The sequence below is a fragment of the Diabrotica undecimpunctata genome, chromosome 9 (assembly GCF_040954645.1).
Source record: "Diabrotica undecimpunctata isolate CICGRU chromosome 9, icDiaUnde3, whole genome shotgun sequence".
NCBI classification, from domain to species: domain Eukaryota; kingdom Metazoa; phylum Arthropoda; class Insecta; order Coleoptera; family Chrysomelidae; genus Diabrotica; species Diabrotica undecimpunctata.
In genome coordinates this window covers 129,293,656-129,311,829 of record NC_092811.1, presented here as the reverse complement: position 1 = coordinate 129,311,829, position 18,174 = coordinate 129,293,656, and positions in this window count along the sequence as shown.

Sequence of the window (18,174 nt, the reverse complement as noted above, 5' to 3'; positions counted from 1 at the left end):
ATATCAGACAGAGTTGTGCTATTGAAAATTAACTCAAGTGTCTCTAATATAAACATCATTCAGGTCTACGCACCGACATCAGAATCCACTGAAAAAGAAATAGAAAATTTCTGTCAGACTCTAAAACTAACTAAAAAACATGAACCTACTATTATCATGGACGATTTCAATGCCAAAATAGGACAAGGTACTGTCGAGAATGTCGTGGGGTCATATGGTCTTGGCATAAAAAACGAAAGAGGAGAAAGACTAATTCAATTTTGCCAAGAGACGGATATGGTTGTAATGAATACACTTTTTAAATTACATCCAAGAAGACTTTATACATGGAAAGCACCCGGTGATACCCCAGGGAAAATCATAAGATACCAAATTGATTTTATCAACATTTAGGTTTAGAAATTCTATCACCTTAACAAAAACATATCCAGGCGCAGATGTCTTCTCAGATCATAGTCTATTGGTTGCAAATATCAACATACGACTCAAACTAATTCATAAGAAAATGAGGCTCAAGATAAATATAAGAATCTTAAAAGAAAATGACATCCAGAAAAAGTAAAAAACAGAGATTAATAAGAATTTTGCGAAAGTAGCTGAAGACCCTACTAGAGGCATGAAGAACAATGGAACGAAATGAAGACATATATTACCACAATTTTGCATGTATATCTAAAATCAAAAAGAGAAAAGATGCAAGAATGGATGACAGATAAAATATTGCAGATGATGGAAAAGCCAAGAAATTAAAAGGTAGAAGTGACAACGAATACAAAAAGTTGCATTATACTAAAGGAGATAAAAGGAGCAAAAGAAGCGTGGCTGACGGAGAAATGTACGAAAATTGAAACACTAAGTACAACGCAAACATGACGATTTTCATATGCACAAAAAAAAGAGGTACAGAACACCAGAAAACAACGCAATACAGGCATAGTTGTAGACATTGAAGGCCAGATTTTGACTACCATTGAAGATAAATTACGAATATTGAAAGAATATATGCAAGAATTATTCACGAAGTGAAATAAACAATCCCTACGGCCCAGAAATAACAAACTAAGAAGTAACTATGGCCATTAAGCGGATTAAAGATGGGAAATCACCAGGACCTGATGAGGTGCATGGTGAAATTTTTAAGCTATTAGACGCGCACCAAATCACAGCTCTTATGAAGCTATTCAACAACATCCACGACAGCTGTCACCAATTATATTTCCTGAGGGTCTGTTTCGAAAACCTACTACACTTCCGCGGTCTAGACGTTCAGCACTAAACCAAGCAATGGTGTAACCGATGGGTTACCCAGAAACCCTCCAGTAGTTGTAACCCCCTCTCAGGAGATCATCCTGGTTACGATCATCTCGTTTAGGGAGGAGGATGAAATAAACTCAAGGAAAAAGATTATTATAAAGCTAGTATTGTTTTTTCTCCCGTCTTTGTTTAATAAATTTTTGCGGCGTAATTTGAAATATTTGTATCTTAGAACTTAATTAACTTAATTTAATCATTTAATGCCACTGTTTCTGGTTGTTTTCTTTCTGCCACTATAGTGTTCAACAATTTTATGGAACATATCTAAATCTTAAACTTTTAAATGTAAGTAATTGCTTACCATAAATAGCGTTTTTTTTACTTTACAACTAAAGTTCTGTACATTTTGGGGCGAATAAAAAAAGTATATAAGTATGAAAAAGCAAACTAGTATCTCATTGTTTCTCCTTATGTATCTCAAACATAGTACACAGTTTCATTGCCAAAGATTTTAGTTCTGGATATTTTTTGTCACACACATATTTAATCCAAAATTTGTCCCAGGTAAGCGTTTCTGGAACTTGAGTATAAACCTCCTTCAAGGGCAGCTTTGTTACTCTTAAAAACGTCTGCTGGTTTATACACCATTAGGCTTGAGTGAAAAACTGTTGCTTAACAGTTGCACAACATTTTCAATTTTGAGGAAATCAGCAAATCATTTTTTAAATTCCAAATCAAGTTCATTAATAAAACGTGAGAACTGGGTAACATCAAAATCTTCATTACTATCACAAACGAATTTAAGAAGAGGAAAATGCAAAAGTTTTGCCTTAATATCTTCAGAAAAAAGTTCAATCTTAAAAAAAAAACTTCTAATATCCGACAGAAGTTCACAAACGAGTTTTCCCTTTCACTGTAGTTTTAAATTCAAGAAGTTCAGATGTCTGAATATATCCGCCGAAAATGCGATAGTTGCAACGTTTTCTGCGTCCAAGAGGAAGCCCAAATGGTCATTTGTAGCTTCATTATCAACAGGGGACAGAAATTTTTTTATGTTTTCAAGTATTGCAAAGAATATTTCAAGCACTAAACCTTTGCTCAGCCATCTCACGTTGTTATGAAGAAAAAAATCGTCAAAGTGAGCATTAGTGCATAGTAGTAGTTAGTGTCTTTTAGGAACGATTTGAGTTGGCGATGCCTCAAAGATTTTGTACGTATAAAGTTCACTATCTTCATGATGGGTTGCATTTTATTGTGAAGATTCGGATTTAAACTGCAACACAACACACTATGATAAATAATACAATGATACGATATTAGATTTCCATTACACAAAGGATCGCTTGTTAGTTGCTCAACCAAGCCTTTTCTACACCCAACCTTTGTTGAAATACCTTTTTTTTAAATCCAAACTATCCTTGCCAAAATAGTCCAGACACTATAATTTTATTACTATACCTATTTTGAATTTAATGGCGGTCCGCAAAAAACAAGCTCACGGTCCGGATGTGGACCGCGGTCCGCCATTTGGTGACCACTGGTCTACGAGACTGGTTACTTACCAAAAGAGTGGCTACTATCAATATTCATTCCACTTCCTAAAAAAGCCAACGCTAGAAAATGTAAAGAACACAGATTAATTAGTTTGATGAGTCATATACTTAAAGTACTCCTTACTATCATTCACTTGCGCATATACACCAAATTAGAAGAACACCTGAGTGAAGTTTAATTTGGATTCAGAGCAGGACTCGTAACGAGAGAAGCACTTTTTAGTTTGAAAGTTCTAATACAGAGAGCCAGGGATGTCAACTGCGATGTGTATGCATGGGAAACTAATCGATATCCTAAAAACATCAAGACTCGATGGTAAAGATTTAAGACTGATCTCAAACATATCTCCAACAAAAAGTAACAGTACGATTAGAAAATGAACTATCCCAGATCTTCACAGTCGAAAAAGGAGTTAGACAGGGTTACATATTTTCACCGGCATTATTTAACATATACTCTGAAAACATCTTTAGAGAGGCCTTGGACGAATCAGAAGATGGAAAAGCTGTAAATGGCCAACTTATAAAGAAGATACAGTGTAGCTGGCAGATAGTGTGCAGGGGCTACAAAGGATGATAGATAACGTTGTAGAAGCATGTAACAAATACGGCCTAAAACTAAATTGCAAGAAGACAAAAATAATGATCCTTAGTAAGAAGCCTAACATAAATACCCAAATTACAATAGGCGATACACTGTTAGAAAGAGTGGTAAAAATATGCTATTTGGGTTGCAATATTAAATATACTTGGGAGTTCTTTCAACAGCCTTAGGAAGATTCTTTGCAACTTTAGATTCTTTAAGTATCAATATACGCATAAGAATTCTTAGATGTTCCTTCTTTAATGTCCTCCTCTATGGAGCAGAAAGCTGGAGTTTTACAGAAGATGTCATAAAACGATTAGAGGCATTTGAAATGTGGTGCTACCGTCGTATGTTGAGGGTCTCATATATACACCATACAAGGTACATAATTATTCTCCAGAGGCTAAGAAAAGACAAAGAAATTATTAACACTATAAAAAACAGAAAACTGGCCTACTTCGGCCACATCATGCGTAATGATAAAAACCGCCTTCTACAGTTGATTGTACAAGGCAAGATTGAGGGTAAGAGATGCCCTGGAAGTAGACGTTTACCCTGGCTGGCCAATCTTAGGAAGTGGACAGGTCTAACGTCAACTGATCTATTTCGAGCTGCTGTAAATAGAATAAGATGAGTCAATGTGTCAACATCTCTAGAAGATAGGCACATTTAGAAGAAGTTGAAATCTCCAATTATTATTATTTCTAAATACATAAACATATAAAGTACGAAATCTGAACCAGCGAAATCTATAAGAGCTCCCAACCCAATAAATTAGTTGCATATGCGTTTATTGGTTTCCGGACACTAAAATAAATAAGAGATTCCAAAAACCTTTCAATCCGTATCGTAACGGCGTCGTGTCGACATCAAAAAACACTCCACATTCATATTTACTCGGTAATACCAGAGACACTAAACCGAAATTTTCTCTCCACAAAAACGAGCCATTGTTTCTGTTACGCACCTCGAAAGATCCTCGTAAGTTTCTCCAGGGAAACGTCAAATTATAACGAACATATTTCTCAATTTCTCGCCCATACCTCGGTGATGTTAGGACCTTTAACTCAGTGGCGGAAGGAAAGGTCGGCTCTGGGGAGACTTTATTCATGGGAGTGCGGTTTGGCCGTATAATGGAAGATCAAACAAGGAAATGGGATGAAGTTGATTGTTCATTTTAAGGTAAGTATATGTATTATGTCCTTGTGTTAAAGGTTGCACAAGGGGAGATCTAATAAGAAAAGAAAACATATGTAATGAGATAAGTAATTGTAATTATTTTGTTTATATAAAGCTAATACGTTAGGGCACCTAATCATCTTTATTAAATCTCTCTAGTCCACTTGTCAAATATTTGACCTCTAAATATCATACGAACAAACTAAATTTTCTGAGAATATCATTTTTGGGACAGTAAAAAAGACGCAAAAAGTTTACCACTCCTATAGAGCGTTCCACGTTAAGAAAATAACATTGTACTTATGGAGAACAGTGTTGCCAAAACTCTCAGGCAAGTATTGCTATTAGATTTTCCATATATGATTCATTCTAATCAGAGCCGTATTCAGCACTGTATAGTTGTAGTTAATTAATTTCACTAACAAAAGGATATGTATAGTTGAATACAAAATAATGCATTATAAATACTTGTTTCTTTAATTGAAGGATATAGGTATGTAATTATTATAGGACTAATAAAAATAGTTAAATTTTATCATTGTTTAACATTACAGATTACAAGTGCAGCTTTAATTTTATTTTCATGTAAGTAATAACAACATCCACAAGGAATCTACGTTCCTTTCGTTTCCAAGGAATATATACCTTTTACAAAGGATTTTTAATAAATTTTTTTAATAACAACATGTTATTGTAGATCTAGAGAATAAAATAAAAAGATGGACAGAATACCTGAATGAATTATTTGAAGACGATAGAAACAACTTAACTCAGATAATCAATGCAACTGGGCCAGACATATTGAAAGAAGAAGTAGAATACGCAACAAGAAACGCTAAAAATGGAAAAGCAAATGAACCTGATGAAATTCCTATAGAACTGTTGAAGCTTTTGAATGATAAATCCGTAACCATAATATTACATCTATTCAATACAATATACAGTACTGGTATAATACCTCAAGAATGGTTGCTGTCTACGTTTGTCGCCATGTTCAGATCATCGAACAATCTCCTTGATGAGTCATCTGCTTAAAATATTTCTTAGAGTCATTCACAACCGAATCTATCAAAAGTTAGATATCGATATTAACGATACACAGATGGGATTCAGAAAAGGATTAGGTACAAGAGAAGCTCTCTTTGCCTTAAACGTCCTAACACAGAGATGTCTAGATGTTAACCAAGAGGTACACGCCTGCTTGATAGACTTTAAAAAGGCCTTTGACAGTACGCCACAATAAACTCAAAGAAATCCTGGAGGGTAAGAACATCGACACCAGAGACATACAAATAATATTAAATCTGTACTGGAATCAGCGAGCTAATATAAAAATAAAAGACCAAACATCGGGCGAAATAGAAATACGAAGAGGAGTACGACAAGGTTGTATATTGTCATCGCTCTTGTTTAATATCTACAGCGAACAAATATGCCAAGAAGCTCTCTCACATGCAAACGAAGGGATAATAGTCAATGAAGAAGTTATCAATAACATTCGATATGCTGACGATACTGTGATAATGGCAAGACCAGCGGAAGATCTACAACATCTAGTTAAAAGTATAAATGGGATATGTAATAACTACGGCATAAGGAAGAACGTCAAAAAAACCAAATATACGACCTTCAGTAAGAATCCAATACATGACACTAGTATCGCAATAAACGGTACCCAACTCGAAAAAATAAGCGAATACAAATACTTGGGAACCCTTATCAATGAAACAGGTGACCAAAATCACGAGATAAAAAGACGTATTGAAATTGCCAGGTCTACCTTTATAAAAATGAAAAAATTATTTTGTAATCGTGATATTAGTATTCAGCTATGAACTAGAATGTTAAAATGCTATGTATTCAGTACTTTGCTTTACGGCGTTGAGGCATGGACTCTTAAACAGAGGAATATTAAGAATCTTGAAAGCTTTGAGATGTGGTGCTACCGCCGTATACTAAAAATAAGTTGGGTGGATAAAATTATAAATGAAGATGTAATACGCAGAATAAATAACGATCCAGAAGTTATACTGAATATAAAAAAGAGGAAACTTGAATATTTAGGCCACCTGATGAGAGGACAAAAGTTACCATTCCTACAAAATATAATGCAAGGAAAAATCCAAGGACGCAGAAATCCAGACGCAGAATGTCCTGGATGAGAAATTGAAGAGAGTGGTTTGGCTGTACCACTAACGCATTATTCAAAACAGCAGTAAATAAAATTAGAATCGCCCTAATGATATCGAATCTCCAATAGGAGAGGCACTCAAAGAAGAAGTGTAAATTAAATCATTAAAGAAATAACTTATATTATTATTTATTTTTTTATTAATATTATTTATATCCAGATTTAGCCATACTGTTCACACTCCCCCTAAGGGGAAAATTCACTGATCTAAGATACCTACGATATCAAAAGAATTGAGCTCTGGTGGGACTCTTTCCATGTTATCGAGCAGTATATTATTTTTATTATTATTATTATAAATGTATATTAACATTTATTGAAAACTAGATTCTCTTATTAATATTTTACACTTTGATATTAAATAATAAAAACGCAACGCGACCCGTCACTGTGAATCTGATGGTAACATCCCAACATCCATCGTCTACGTGAGATTTTTACCGTCGACCCGCATTTGCATAATTTTTCCGCATGCACGATGGCGTTCGCCATGTAAAGGACGAAGAAGAAGACGCGGAAGATGAGGGGGGCGGCGCGGGGGAGTACGTGTTGCTTTAACCGGAAATTGGCACCGACGGCACCCGCATCCGTTTTCCGAAACTTCAGAGGCAGCCCTTTCAGAATCAGCGCGGATATAAAGGGTTTTTCATAAGAGGTTATGTGTAAGTAACGCTTCAGATTTCCACGCCGTTTGGAAAGCAGAGGAAAGAGCTGATTGCTGTGTTCGAGGTTAACTGTCTTTTCGTGGATTTTTCTTGCTATTTCTTTTTATATAGATATCGTTTGGCTTTAGGTAAATTTCATTTTGGCGTCCAAAAAAATAGCTTGATTTATATCCTGAGAATTTTTTCCACAAAGAAGTTTTATTTTCTCAGATAAGCTTTTAATTTTTTACGAAAACTAAGTTGCTCAGAAATATTATCTCCATTCTTTAACCATCCTCTTAATAAAATTGCCCAGTTGCCCATTGACAACCTTAGTCCATCTATAATATAAAAATGAATCGCAAAATGTGTTGGTAAGTGCATAACTTAACAACGCATGGACCAATCTTAACAATTATTTTTTTAAAATGTTCCTTGAAGCCTAAGGATAATTTATACGGCGAGAAAAATTCGAATAATTTCCGGGAAAACTCTATAACAGCTCTTTTCTTTTTCCCATACAAATATTCTCTAGCAAAATGTAGAGTCAATTTAAACTTTATTGCTATTCAAAAGTTTATATTAAATTACAAGCACTCACTGTTGTCTAAACAATGTGGGTGTCAATTTGCGTTTTATTGTCGCTGCACAAAGTTCAAATTCAATCAAATGTATGTGTGTGTGCGTTCGTGTGTGTGCGTGATCGCGTTGGAGGATCTAATGCGTTCAAACAAAAGTGATAATATCGTGAACCCGACCAAATTGAAAAGTCAAAAAATAAGTAAGAGCTAAAGATTTGATTAGCCTAGTAATATTCTTTCTTTTGTTTTAGTTTGGGAATGCGACATTAATTGCATCAGTTTTCACGTCGTTGCATCTGTCAGACAAACCGCGTTAAAAGGCGTTTATTATTTTTAATAATTAATTTATTATTAATTTAATATACTCTATACACATACAACATTGTTTTGGCTTAAAGGACTTGACTCCAAGTCATATCAAAATTAAAAAAAAAATAAAAAGAACTAAAACGTAGTGTTATATCCTCTTTGATTATATTCTCTTTCACAGACAAAGTAGAGATTTCACAGACAATAACAACCTGTCACATTGCCGGTGTACATTGGTGTACACACACGTGTTGTTTTTCTTGGATTTTCTGTTACCTTATCTACTCAGTTTTCTTTTGTCAACTTAATAAATGAAACAAATTCTCCAGTTTTCTTCGATTTATTTTTGATTGATTGTTTTATATCGTGTTTTATGCAAAGTATTTTAATACCTGTGATTAATCGTTATTAAGTATATTCGATATGCCTGCTATAAGACGAAGTAATTTAGGTAGAAGAACCCGAAATGCTACAAACCAAACTACTTACCGATCTAATCATACTGCACAAAAACGTGACCACCGAAATGAACGTGAAAGAATTCGTATTTATTCGTTATTCAACTAATAATCGCGCAAGTTTGAATCGAGCTGCTTTCAATTACGATTTGTCAATTGACTACAGTAATTACCAATGTGTTACTATTGGATCTATGAACTTGGTTTGCTCTCATTGTAAGGCATTGAAAAATGGGAAAGTGAAATTGATACCATTGGATCCATCACCAGAGCCATTATACTCATTGGTTTCAGGAATAGGACCAGATTCCATACACTTTTTGTCAAATATCCAACAATATAACAAATGCTTTCAAATGACGTCGTTTGGGGCGTCCATCCAAGAGTTGCACCGAGAAAAACTGTATGATCTCAACACTTTGAAAGAATTAATTCAAACAAATCTTCCACTATTGAATGAACAACAGAAGTATGTATTAGATACACTTATGAAAGTAACAAATAATAAAAAAGGAGTGATTTACTTCTTAGATGCACCTGGTGGTACAGGAAAAACGTTTTTGATTTCATTGGTATTAGCAACAATTCGCTCACAAAATAAAATTGCACTTGCACTCGCTTCGTCGAGAATCGCAACAACTTTGCTTGAAGGTGGTCGAACAGCCCATTCAGCACTAAAATTGCCATTAAACATGCAAAGCAACGAAACTCCAACCTGCAACATTTCGAAGAACTCTGCAATGGCAAAAGTTTTGCAGCAATGTGAATTGATTGTTTGGGATGAATGCACGATGGCACATAAAAAATCTTTGGAGGCTTTAGATAGAACCTTACAAGATCTACGGAGTAATAATAGCCGATCTGGTGGTGCAATGATTTTATTAGCAGGAGATTTTCGTCAATATTGCCAGTGATTCCACGATCAACGCCAGCTGATGAACTCAATGCATGTTTAAAGTCCTCCAATTTGTGGAAACATGTCAAGGTATTACACTTAAGCGAGATTATAAGTGACGAGTTGCAAAAGGACCAATCTGGAGACATATTCTCTAAACAGCTCATTGACATTGGTAATGGCAAATTTCCTATATACACCTTGACTGGTTGCATTAACTTTCCTCACAGTTTTTGTCTTTCCAGATGTTGCTCAAAATTACAGAAACCATGATTGGTTTAGCAAACGGGATATATTGGCTGCAAAAAACATAGATGTAAATGAATTAAATTTTAAAATTCAAGAACAAATTACAGGCTAATTAAGGATAAATAAATCAGTTTATTAGGCTACTAACCAAGATGATGTCGCCAACTATCCGAATGAATTTTTAAACTAGCTGGATTTACCAGGATTGCCACCTCACAATCTTCAATTAAAGGTTGGATCGGTAGTTATAATGTTGAGAAATATGAACCAACCGCGTCTTTATTTATTACGTATTGTTGTCACCAAATTTCTCAAAAGCAGTGTTTAGATACCCGTATCAAAGAGTGTCACGAAAAATGCTTTTTATTTGTTAATTTCTAAGGTATATCATTCAAACAATCGTACATTTATTTCAAGACGCATAGAACCGAAAGCGACAGATTTGTTTCGATTCCACGTAACGCAAGTTCCAATCCCTAACTAGAGTGGACGCCGTAATGCCAGCGGTACTTTCAATGTCAGCCTTAATCTCGCCGTAGATCCCATAGGTTGGAGATGTTCTTTGGCCGGTGTCAATTGAGTTAAATACACCGTAAAGGAATGAGACTTTTCCGTATTCCTTCGGGATTCCAATTCGAGGCGTATATACGTTTTGAAGTTTTTAGTTAGGTGTGACGTCGAAAAAACAACCGGGTGAATAACTTGTAATAATAGTCTTGCTCTTTACTTTTTCTGTTAAATGTTAAATTATGTTAAATAAACAACAAGACAAAGAAAATAAACGTGGCATAATAAATAGTATAAAACAATAAAACCATACTGTTCAATTTAATATTTTAACCTTATGTATGGCAACACTGTAATAAAAGTTAGCCTGTCATTTTTTTATTGGAAATTAAGGTGGAAAAAAAGACATCGATAGCGTATTGCCTTGTTAAAATTGGTATACTATACTATTTACAAAAAAAATGAAGGAGATAATATGTCTTCCAACAGTTGACGTAAAAAAAATGACGAACAAACTTTTATTACAGTGTTACCATACATAAAAGTTAAAATATTACATTGAACACATGCCGATTGAAAAATAATTTAATAGCCAAGAAATATGCTAATGCAATTAATGAAGAAATGGAAATAAGAGACTGGGAGAAACAAAATGTTAAGAATTTATGGCAAACACTGAAAAATAACACTGAACACAACAAATATGTGGTGTAACATTAAAGGTCGTGGCATATTATCGTGCACGTATAGTTTCCGGCACGTAGCGTTTCCACTCCAGCAATTGGGCTGCGCGTTCACATTTTCATACATAGAACGTTTCAGTTTGGTTCGGTGAAGATATGATCTCGCTTTTCTCGACAAAAATTATGTGCAATTGCTCTTCTACTTAACGATGAAGAATGAAAAACTGTTAAAAAGAAGGTTTGAAGTACATCCACTGCTAAGAGAAAGGAAGAAGGAATGTGAATACTGGACTTTATACAGAGAATTAATTGATGAAAACACATGCATAAATGACAAAATAGCCTCGAAAATTATTTTTTTTAAATACTCTGTATCAAAATCAAACAAATACCTAACTAAACAACGGGGGAGGGGGGGGTGTGTTAACGACGGACATCTAATTCACATTATCCTTACCAATACGACTCGTTACGTAGCCGTCGGCATCAGTAAAATATTGTTTTCGATATACTGAACGGAAACGTTAAGTGCCTGAAACGCTATGTTCCGGACAGTGTGCGTTGTTCATATTTAAAACCATTTAAATTATATTTTTCGGAAACTAAACGCTCTGTGCTGGAAACGCAACGTGCACGATAATATGCCACGACCTTAACAGTAAAAGCCAAATGACTGTATGGTGGACCGACCGCCAATCACTAAACCACAAAGTGGTCAATAACTGTAATGTGTAATAAGAATACATATATGTTTTGTCCGGATTCGTATTTATAAAATTACATTTATTTGAGTTGTTATAGTGTATATGTGGTCAGGCCATGGAGCTGGGGTATCTACATTATATAAATGACGTGTACCCTATCCTCCATGCTATGGCATACTGGACGAGCCATACAGTCTGTAGTCAACACCCCGAGGTGTGAGCGGGAACACAAATTGTATCAATACTCATACGCTTATGAAACGCACCTGGCGGATCATAAGGGCCTTCACATTTTACTCTGTTTCAACTTGTCTTGAGTAAAATGTCTTTAATCTTTCCTATCAGCCTCTCTTGGCTAACTCTCGTTTTTTTCCGACCCCGAATGGCTATTAGGTTTCCGAGGGCAGACGGGTCACTACATTTACTCCTACTACATACTCTTCACAAATACTGGTCCTCCAAGTCTGGGGGTTTGAACGATGGGCCAGCACCCCTTCTTCTAGAAAAAAGTTATTTGCTAAAAATTTCGATCAAGAGCCTCGGAATAAGGACGGAAACAAAAGACGACGACTGCTACGAAAAAGGACTATGAGATTGGCCACATGGAATGTACAAGGTCTAAGAACCAAGGAAACTGAAGTTTTTCAAGAATTAGAACGACAATAAATAGATATATGCGTTCTTACAGAAACAAAAAAGAAAGGAAAGGGAAATGAAATCAAGAACGACTATATTCATTTATACAGTGGAGTTGAAAAATCATTAAGAGCAAAAAGAGGTGTGTCTATAGCCGTGCATACAAAACTCAAAAACTATATCAAGAGTTGGGAAGAGATAGACGAGCAGATCATTATGATGGATCTTGAGAAACATGGGGAGACGATAGTTATAATAGGAGTATATGCTCCTAGTGACGATTCTGATACAAAAGTTAAGGATGAATTCTATGACAAATTGCTTGACGTGTTGACCCATGTAAACCGATCCAAAGAAATATGCCTATTAGGAGATTTCAATGCTCGGGTAGGCAAAAAATTACAAGACAATGTGGTAGGAAGATATGGTGAAGACAAAATAAACAACAACGGAGAGCGACTCATTGATCTTTGTGAAACATTACAGCTTAAAATAATGAATGGATTTTATCAGCACAAAGATATACATAAATTTACCTGGGAACAACCAAAGAAAAAGATAAAATCTATAATCGACTATCTCATCCAACCAGAAAACAAAAGGCTCCAAACAAATGACGTAAGGGTGTATCGTGGTGCCGAATGCGGATCTGACCACTATATGGTGGTCGCAAAAATAACCATACACTACAGGAAAGTAAACAAGAACAAAATTGAACAGGAGAAGGTAGCAGCTTCCACAAAGATAAGATATAATATTGATAGCCTCAAAACTAACTCACTTAACTCGAAGAGAAACAGCCGAAAAAGAATATCAAGATATAAAAAATTGCATTCATCAGGCGGCCAAAGAGGCATTGGAGTACGAAGAAGCTGACAAAAGAAAAAATCCTGAGTGGTGGAACGAAGAAGTAGGAAAATTAATTAAAGACAAAAAAAAAGCTTATCAAACATGGCTATCCACGAAAGACTCAGAAGACCACAGAATTTACAGCAGACTCAACAGGGAAGCAAAGAAGGAAGTCACTAAAAGAAAAAACGAAATGACGAAATGTGGGAAGAGAAATGCGAAGAGATGGATCGATGCTTAGGAGGAACCAAAGTGACACAAGCTTGGAAATTCATAAAAAGTATTAGAAAAGAAAGAAAAGATGAGGGAAATATAAACCTGATTCAAAATAAAAAGTGGGAAAAATATTACGAAACGCTATTAACAGAAAGTAGGCACGAATTTATGGAAAGACCTGACCATATCTCAATGACAGAAAACTCAGAGGTGCATAAGATAAACAAAGAAGAACTGAAAAAAGAATTGAAACAAATGAAAAATGGAAAAACACCCGGGCCTGGAGACATTCCCATCGAGTTGGTGAAACATGGACCGGATGCTCTTTTGGAAAGCTTAGTGAATATTTTTAATAAATGCTTAATTGAAGGCCAAACGATTCCAGACGATTGGAATTTGGCCCACATTAGCCCCATTTATAAAAAGGGAGACAGAAAAGAATGCGGAAATTATAGAGGCATTAGCGTAACTAGCTCGCTGGGAAGGTTATATGGTCGTATATTGAAAAGAAGAATAGAAGAGGAGTATAAAGAAATTGAAGAACAAAGCGGCTTCAGAGCAGGAAGATCGTGCGTGGACAACACATTTACCCTTCAACAAGTAATTGAAAAACGAACAGCTCGAAACCTCCCTACGCATCTGGTATTTATAGATCTGGAGAAGGCTTATGATACAGTTCCTTTAAAACTCTTATTTAGTGTCTTGACGAAAACGGACCTTAGTAAAACATATCTAAAAGCAATACTGAACATCTATAAATGTCCTCAAAGCACTGTAAAAACAGGAAATACTTTCTCAAGGGTATTTACAGTAACGAAAGGCTTGAGACAAGGATGTTGTCTTTCCCCCACCCTATTCAAAATATATATCCAAGAAGCACTGCACCAGTGGAGACAAAAATGTGCGGGAATGGGGTTGAAGCTTAACAACCATTATCTGACAACGCTGTTCTTTGCAGATGATCAAGTACTAATTGCAAGCTGTGAAGAAGATGCAGATTATATGCTTAGAAAGCTCAAAGATGAATACGAAAAATGGGGGATGAGTATGAATATGTCTAAAACAGAATATATGCGAATAGGCAGTGAAGACGAAGACCCGGATTTGGAAATTAGACAAATGAAAAGGTGCTACGAATACAAATATTTGGGAAGTATTATCTGCAGTAAAGGCACAACGGAACGAGATATAGACTATAGAGTGCAACAAGGCAGGAAGAGTGTTCAAATTCTGAATTCGATACTTTGGTCCAACAAAGCTACTATGAAAACTAAAATGACTATCTACAAAGTAATTGTAGAGCCCATTCTTACATATGGAGCAGAATGTTGGCAAATGACAGTAAAAGGAAAGAAAAAAGTTGACACGGTTGAAATGGACTACCTAAGAAGAGCTTGCCGTATATCAAGAGTAGAACGTATACCTAATTCTGAAATTAGAAGAAAAACAGATAGAGTACATACAACTTCTGAAAGAATAGAAACTAGACAGTTAATATGGTATGGACACGTACAGAGGATGGACGACAACAGATGGCCAAAAAGAGCTATGGAATATAATCCAAGTAATAGAAGGAAACGAGGAAGACCAGCCAAGTCTTGGATACAAGGTGTTATGGAAACCATGAAAGACAGAGCCATTGATGAAGACACCTGGAGAGATAGAAAAAGATGGCGATCGAAATGCGGGAAGCGGCAGAAGCTGTAGGATCCCCGCTTATATATATATATATATATATATATATATATATATATATATATATATATATATATATATATAGTGTATATGTATATAAAATTAGTGTTAATGTGGGCATGTTGAAGCAAATTTGAAATGTCCGTATTGTAGCTAACATTATTACTATTAAATGCTTTTTATTTTTAGAATAAAAAATGCCAAATATCCGGAAAGATAAAAACAATATACAGAACAAGATCTTCAGTCTGCTTTTCAGGCCATAGAGAATGGCATGAGCCAACGAAAATCCACTGAACAATTAAATGTGCCAAGAGCAACACTGCAGTTTAGAGCAAGCGAAACATTTAATGAAAAAAACTAGGAGGAACAGAATCGTTTAAAGCATTGGATCATAACATGACAAGACAAAGGTTTTCTAGTAAGCGTGGAAGATATACAAGACTTAATTAAAGGTTTTCTTGACGCAAATCCACGTGCCAATCCTTTTACTAACAATCGGTTCGGAAGAGGTTGGTATAGATCCTTTTTAAAGAGACAACTAGATTTAAGTAAGAGAACTCCAGAAGCGGTAACGACACCAAGTTCAGTTGTGTCTAAAAAAGATATAAAAAATGGTTCACCGGTGATCAAGAATGCTTGTATCGTTAAAGTTACATTGATATTCTTCAAGATTCTTCACGTGTTAGAAATGGCGATGAAACCTTCCTCTTATGTCCCAAAAATAAACGAGTGTTGGCTGTAAAGTCAAGCAAAACTGTGTATCAAATAGAGCATCACTCCATAGTTAATTTGACGGTAATGTTGACCTTTGCAGAATCTGAAGAAATAACAGCACCAATGATTATTTACCCTTATAAACGAATTCCTAGCAATCTTCTAAATTCAGTTCCACGAGAATGGGGCATAGGTTGTAGCGATACGGGATGGATGAAGAATGAAAACTTCTATGAATACACAGAAAACGTCTTATATAACTACCTAGTTGCGAAAAACACTAAATTTCCAGTTATTTTGTTCGTTGATGGACATAAAACTCACTTAACCATTCAAACCAGCGAATTATGTTTAAATTTACAAATTATTTTAGTGGCTTTATTCCCGAAGCGACCAGAATTATACAACATGCAGATATTGCTGCATTTAAACCATTAAAGGCATATTGGAACCGGGCGTATTAAAGTTTAGACGCGAAAATCCGAACTCAGTGGTCGAAATGTTTAGGAAATATTAAAGACCGGAATAAAGGTACTAATCACACTATTTCTATGACAAAATCAATAATAATATATGAAGATTTTGTACACACAATTTGAGCCGCAAAAATATTAGAATTTCAAGTTTAGAAAATTGCGACGAACTAAATGGAGATTCAAAATTGCTCTTTAATATATTTTATTTATTTCAAAATACCATAGATCTACCCACGATTCAGACTACAGAGACAGGTGGAATCACAAATGATATACAAGGTACCTCTATCATCACAGATATATCTTCAGATATTACACTTAACCCTGTAGATGGCAATGAAATCATATGCAACGTACAAGATATTCCTGTTATTCCACTTTCGGATTTTCCAGTTCAACTTCCAGAAAACGGTGATAGGTATTACATATAATATAAAAGATGTCACAGAAGATACAATGAATTTATATATTCAATCGACATCCAATAATCTGCCTTTAGTTCATCAAGACAACTCATTATCTAAAGAAATTGACACCCCAATCGACAAATTCTTTTTTTGGCTAAAAACCCCAGAAAGAAAGGGCAAAAATCAAAACAGAAAGGTTGCCTTTTGTGCTGACTTCTTCAGATCGTCAGAATTCAGAGAGGCGTAAAATTGAAGAAAAAGCAGAACAAGAAAAAATAAAATTAGAACGAAAGCAAAAGTAAATCAACGCAAAAGCAAACAATAAAGGTCAAAAAACAAGGAAACCAAGATGAAAGTAATAAAAAAAATTGGCACAAGAGTCAATTCCGGGAGCAAAAAATGCCAAACTGTTGTGAAGAATAAAGAAAATGTTACAATAAATACAGGTGATATTGCAGATACAAGTATTTTGAAAGCAGACACACTTATTGAGCATACAATTAAAAAGTACTACGTAGAAAAGTGGAGTTAGAGTACATATACCAGAAGTGATTAACCTCAAAGAAAAACAAAAATTGTCACGGAACCAATTTTCTGATTCTGTAGAGAAAAACGTTAATCTGTCCATTATTTTTTGATGTCTGCAACAATACGAATTCATCAAATTTGAAGAATACATTCCAAGCAAATGTACACTTTTGGAAACGAGCAAAGAAAAACGTGCTGATGAGTCGGCTAAAAGAAAGTTATTTTTTTAAAGTGAGGGATATCCAGAACATGAAAAAATATTCTCTCAGATACAACGTTGAAACAATCAGACAACACCAATCTATCTGTAAATAACGTTTTGTATACAGGATTGTGTTATTCTTGTTCCTATAATTTATCTAAATCAAAAGTTGGAATAAAATGTCTATTTTGTGTTAGAGGCTACCATATTGGTACTTTTGTGAAGAAACAACAAGAAATTGTAAACTTTTGTGCGCCTTACCTGCACAAACAAAAAAAGAAGAATAGGAATTGTATGAATGGCCAATGACTCTAATTCTATATGCCAATAACTATGTTTGTATGACCAATAAATGTGTAGTTCTGTAAGTTTTCAAATTTGTGTTAATTTTTGATATACATTATTATTTCTGATTAAAATAACCTGAGTTTTTATAAAATTTGATGTTTCATTGCTATTAAAAAACCTTTACAAAATATTTCACTTTAAAATATACCAATTTACAATTTTAATTCAATTGGCAACTCCTTAAGTTTCCAAACACTGTACCCGTTACCCTATTGAGCCACTGATACAAGCTAGTTTTAATAAGTAGCGACTGCCTCATTTAAGCTGCGAGCCACTGTATTGTATCTGTATCTTTACAGTGTTTTTA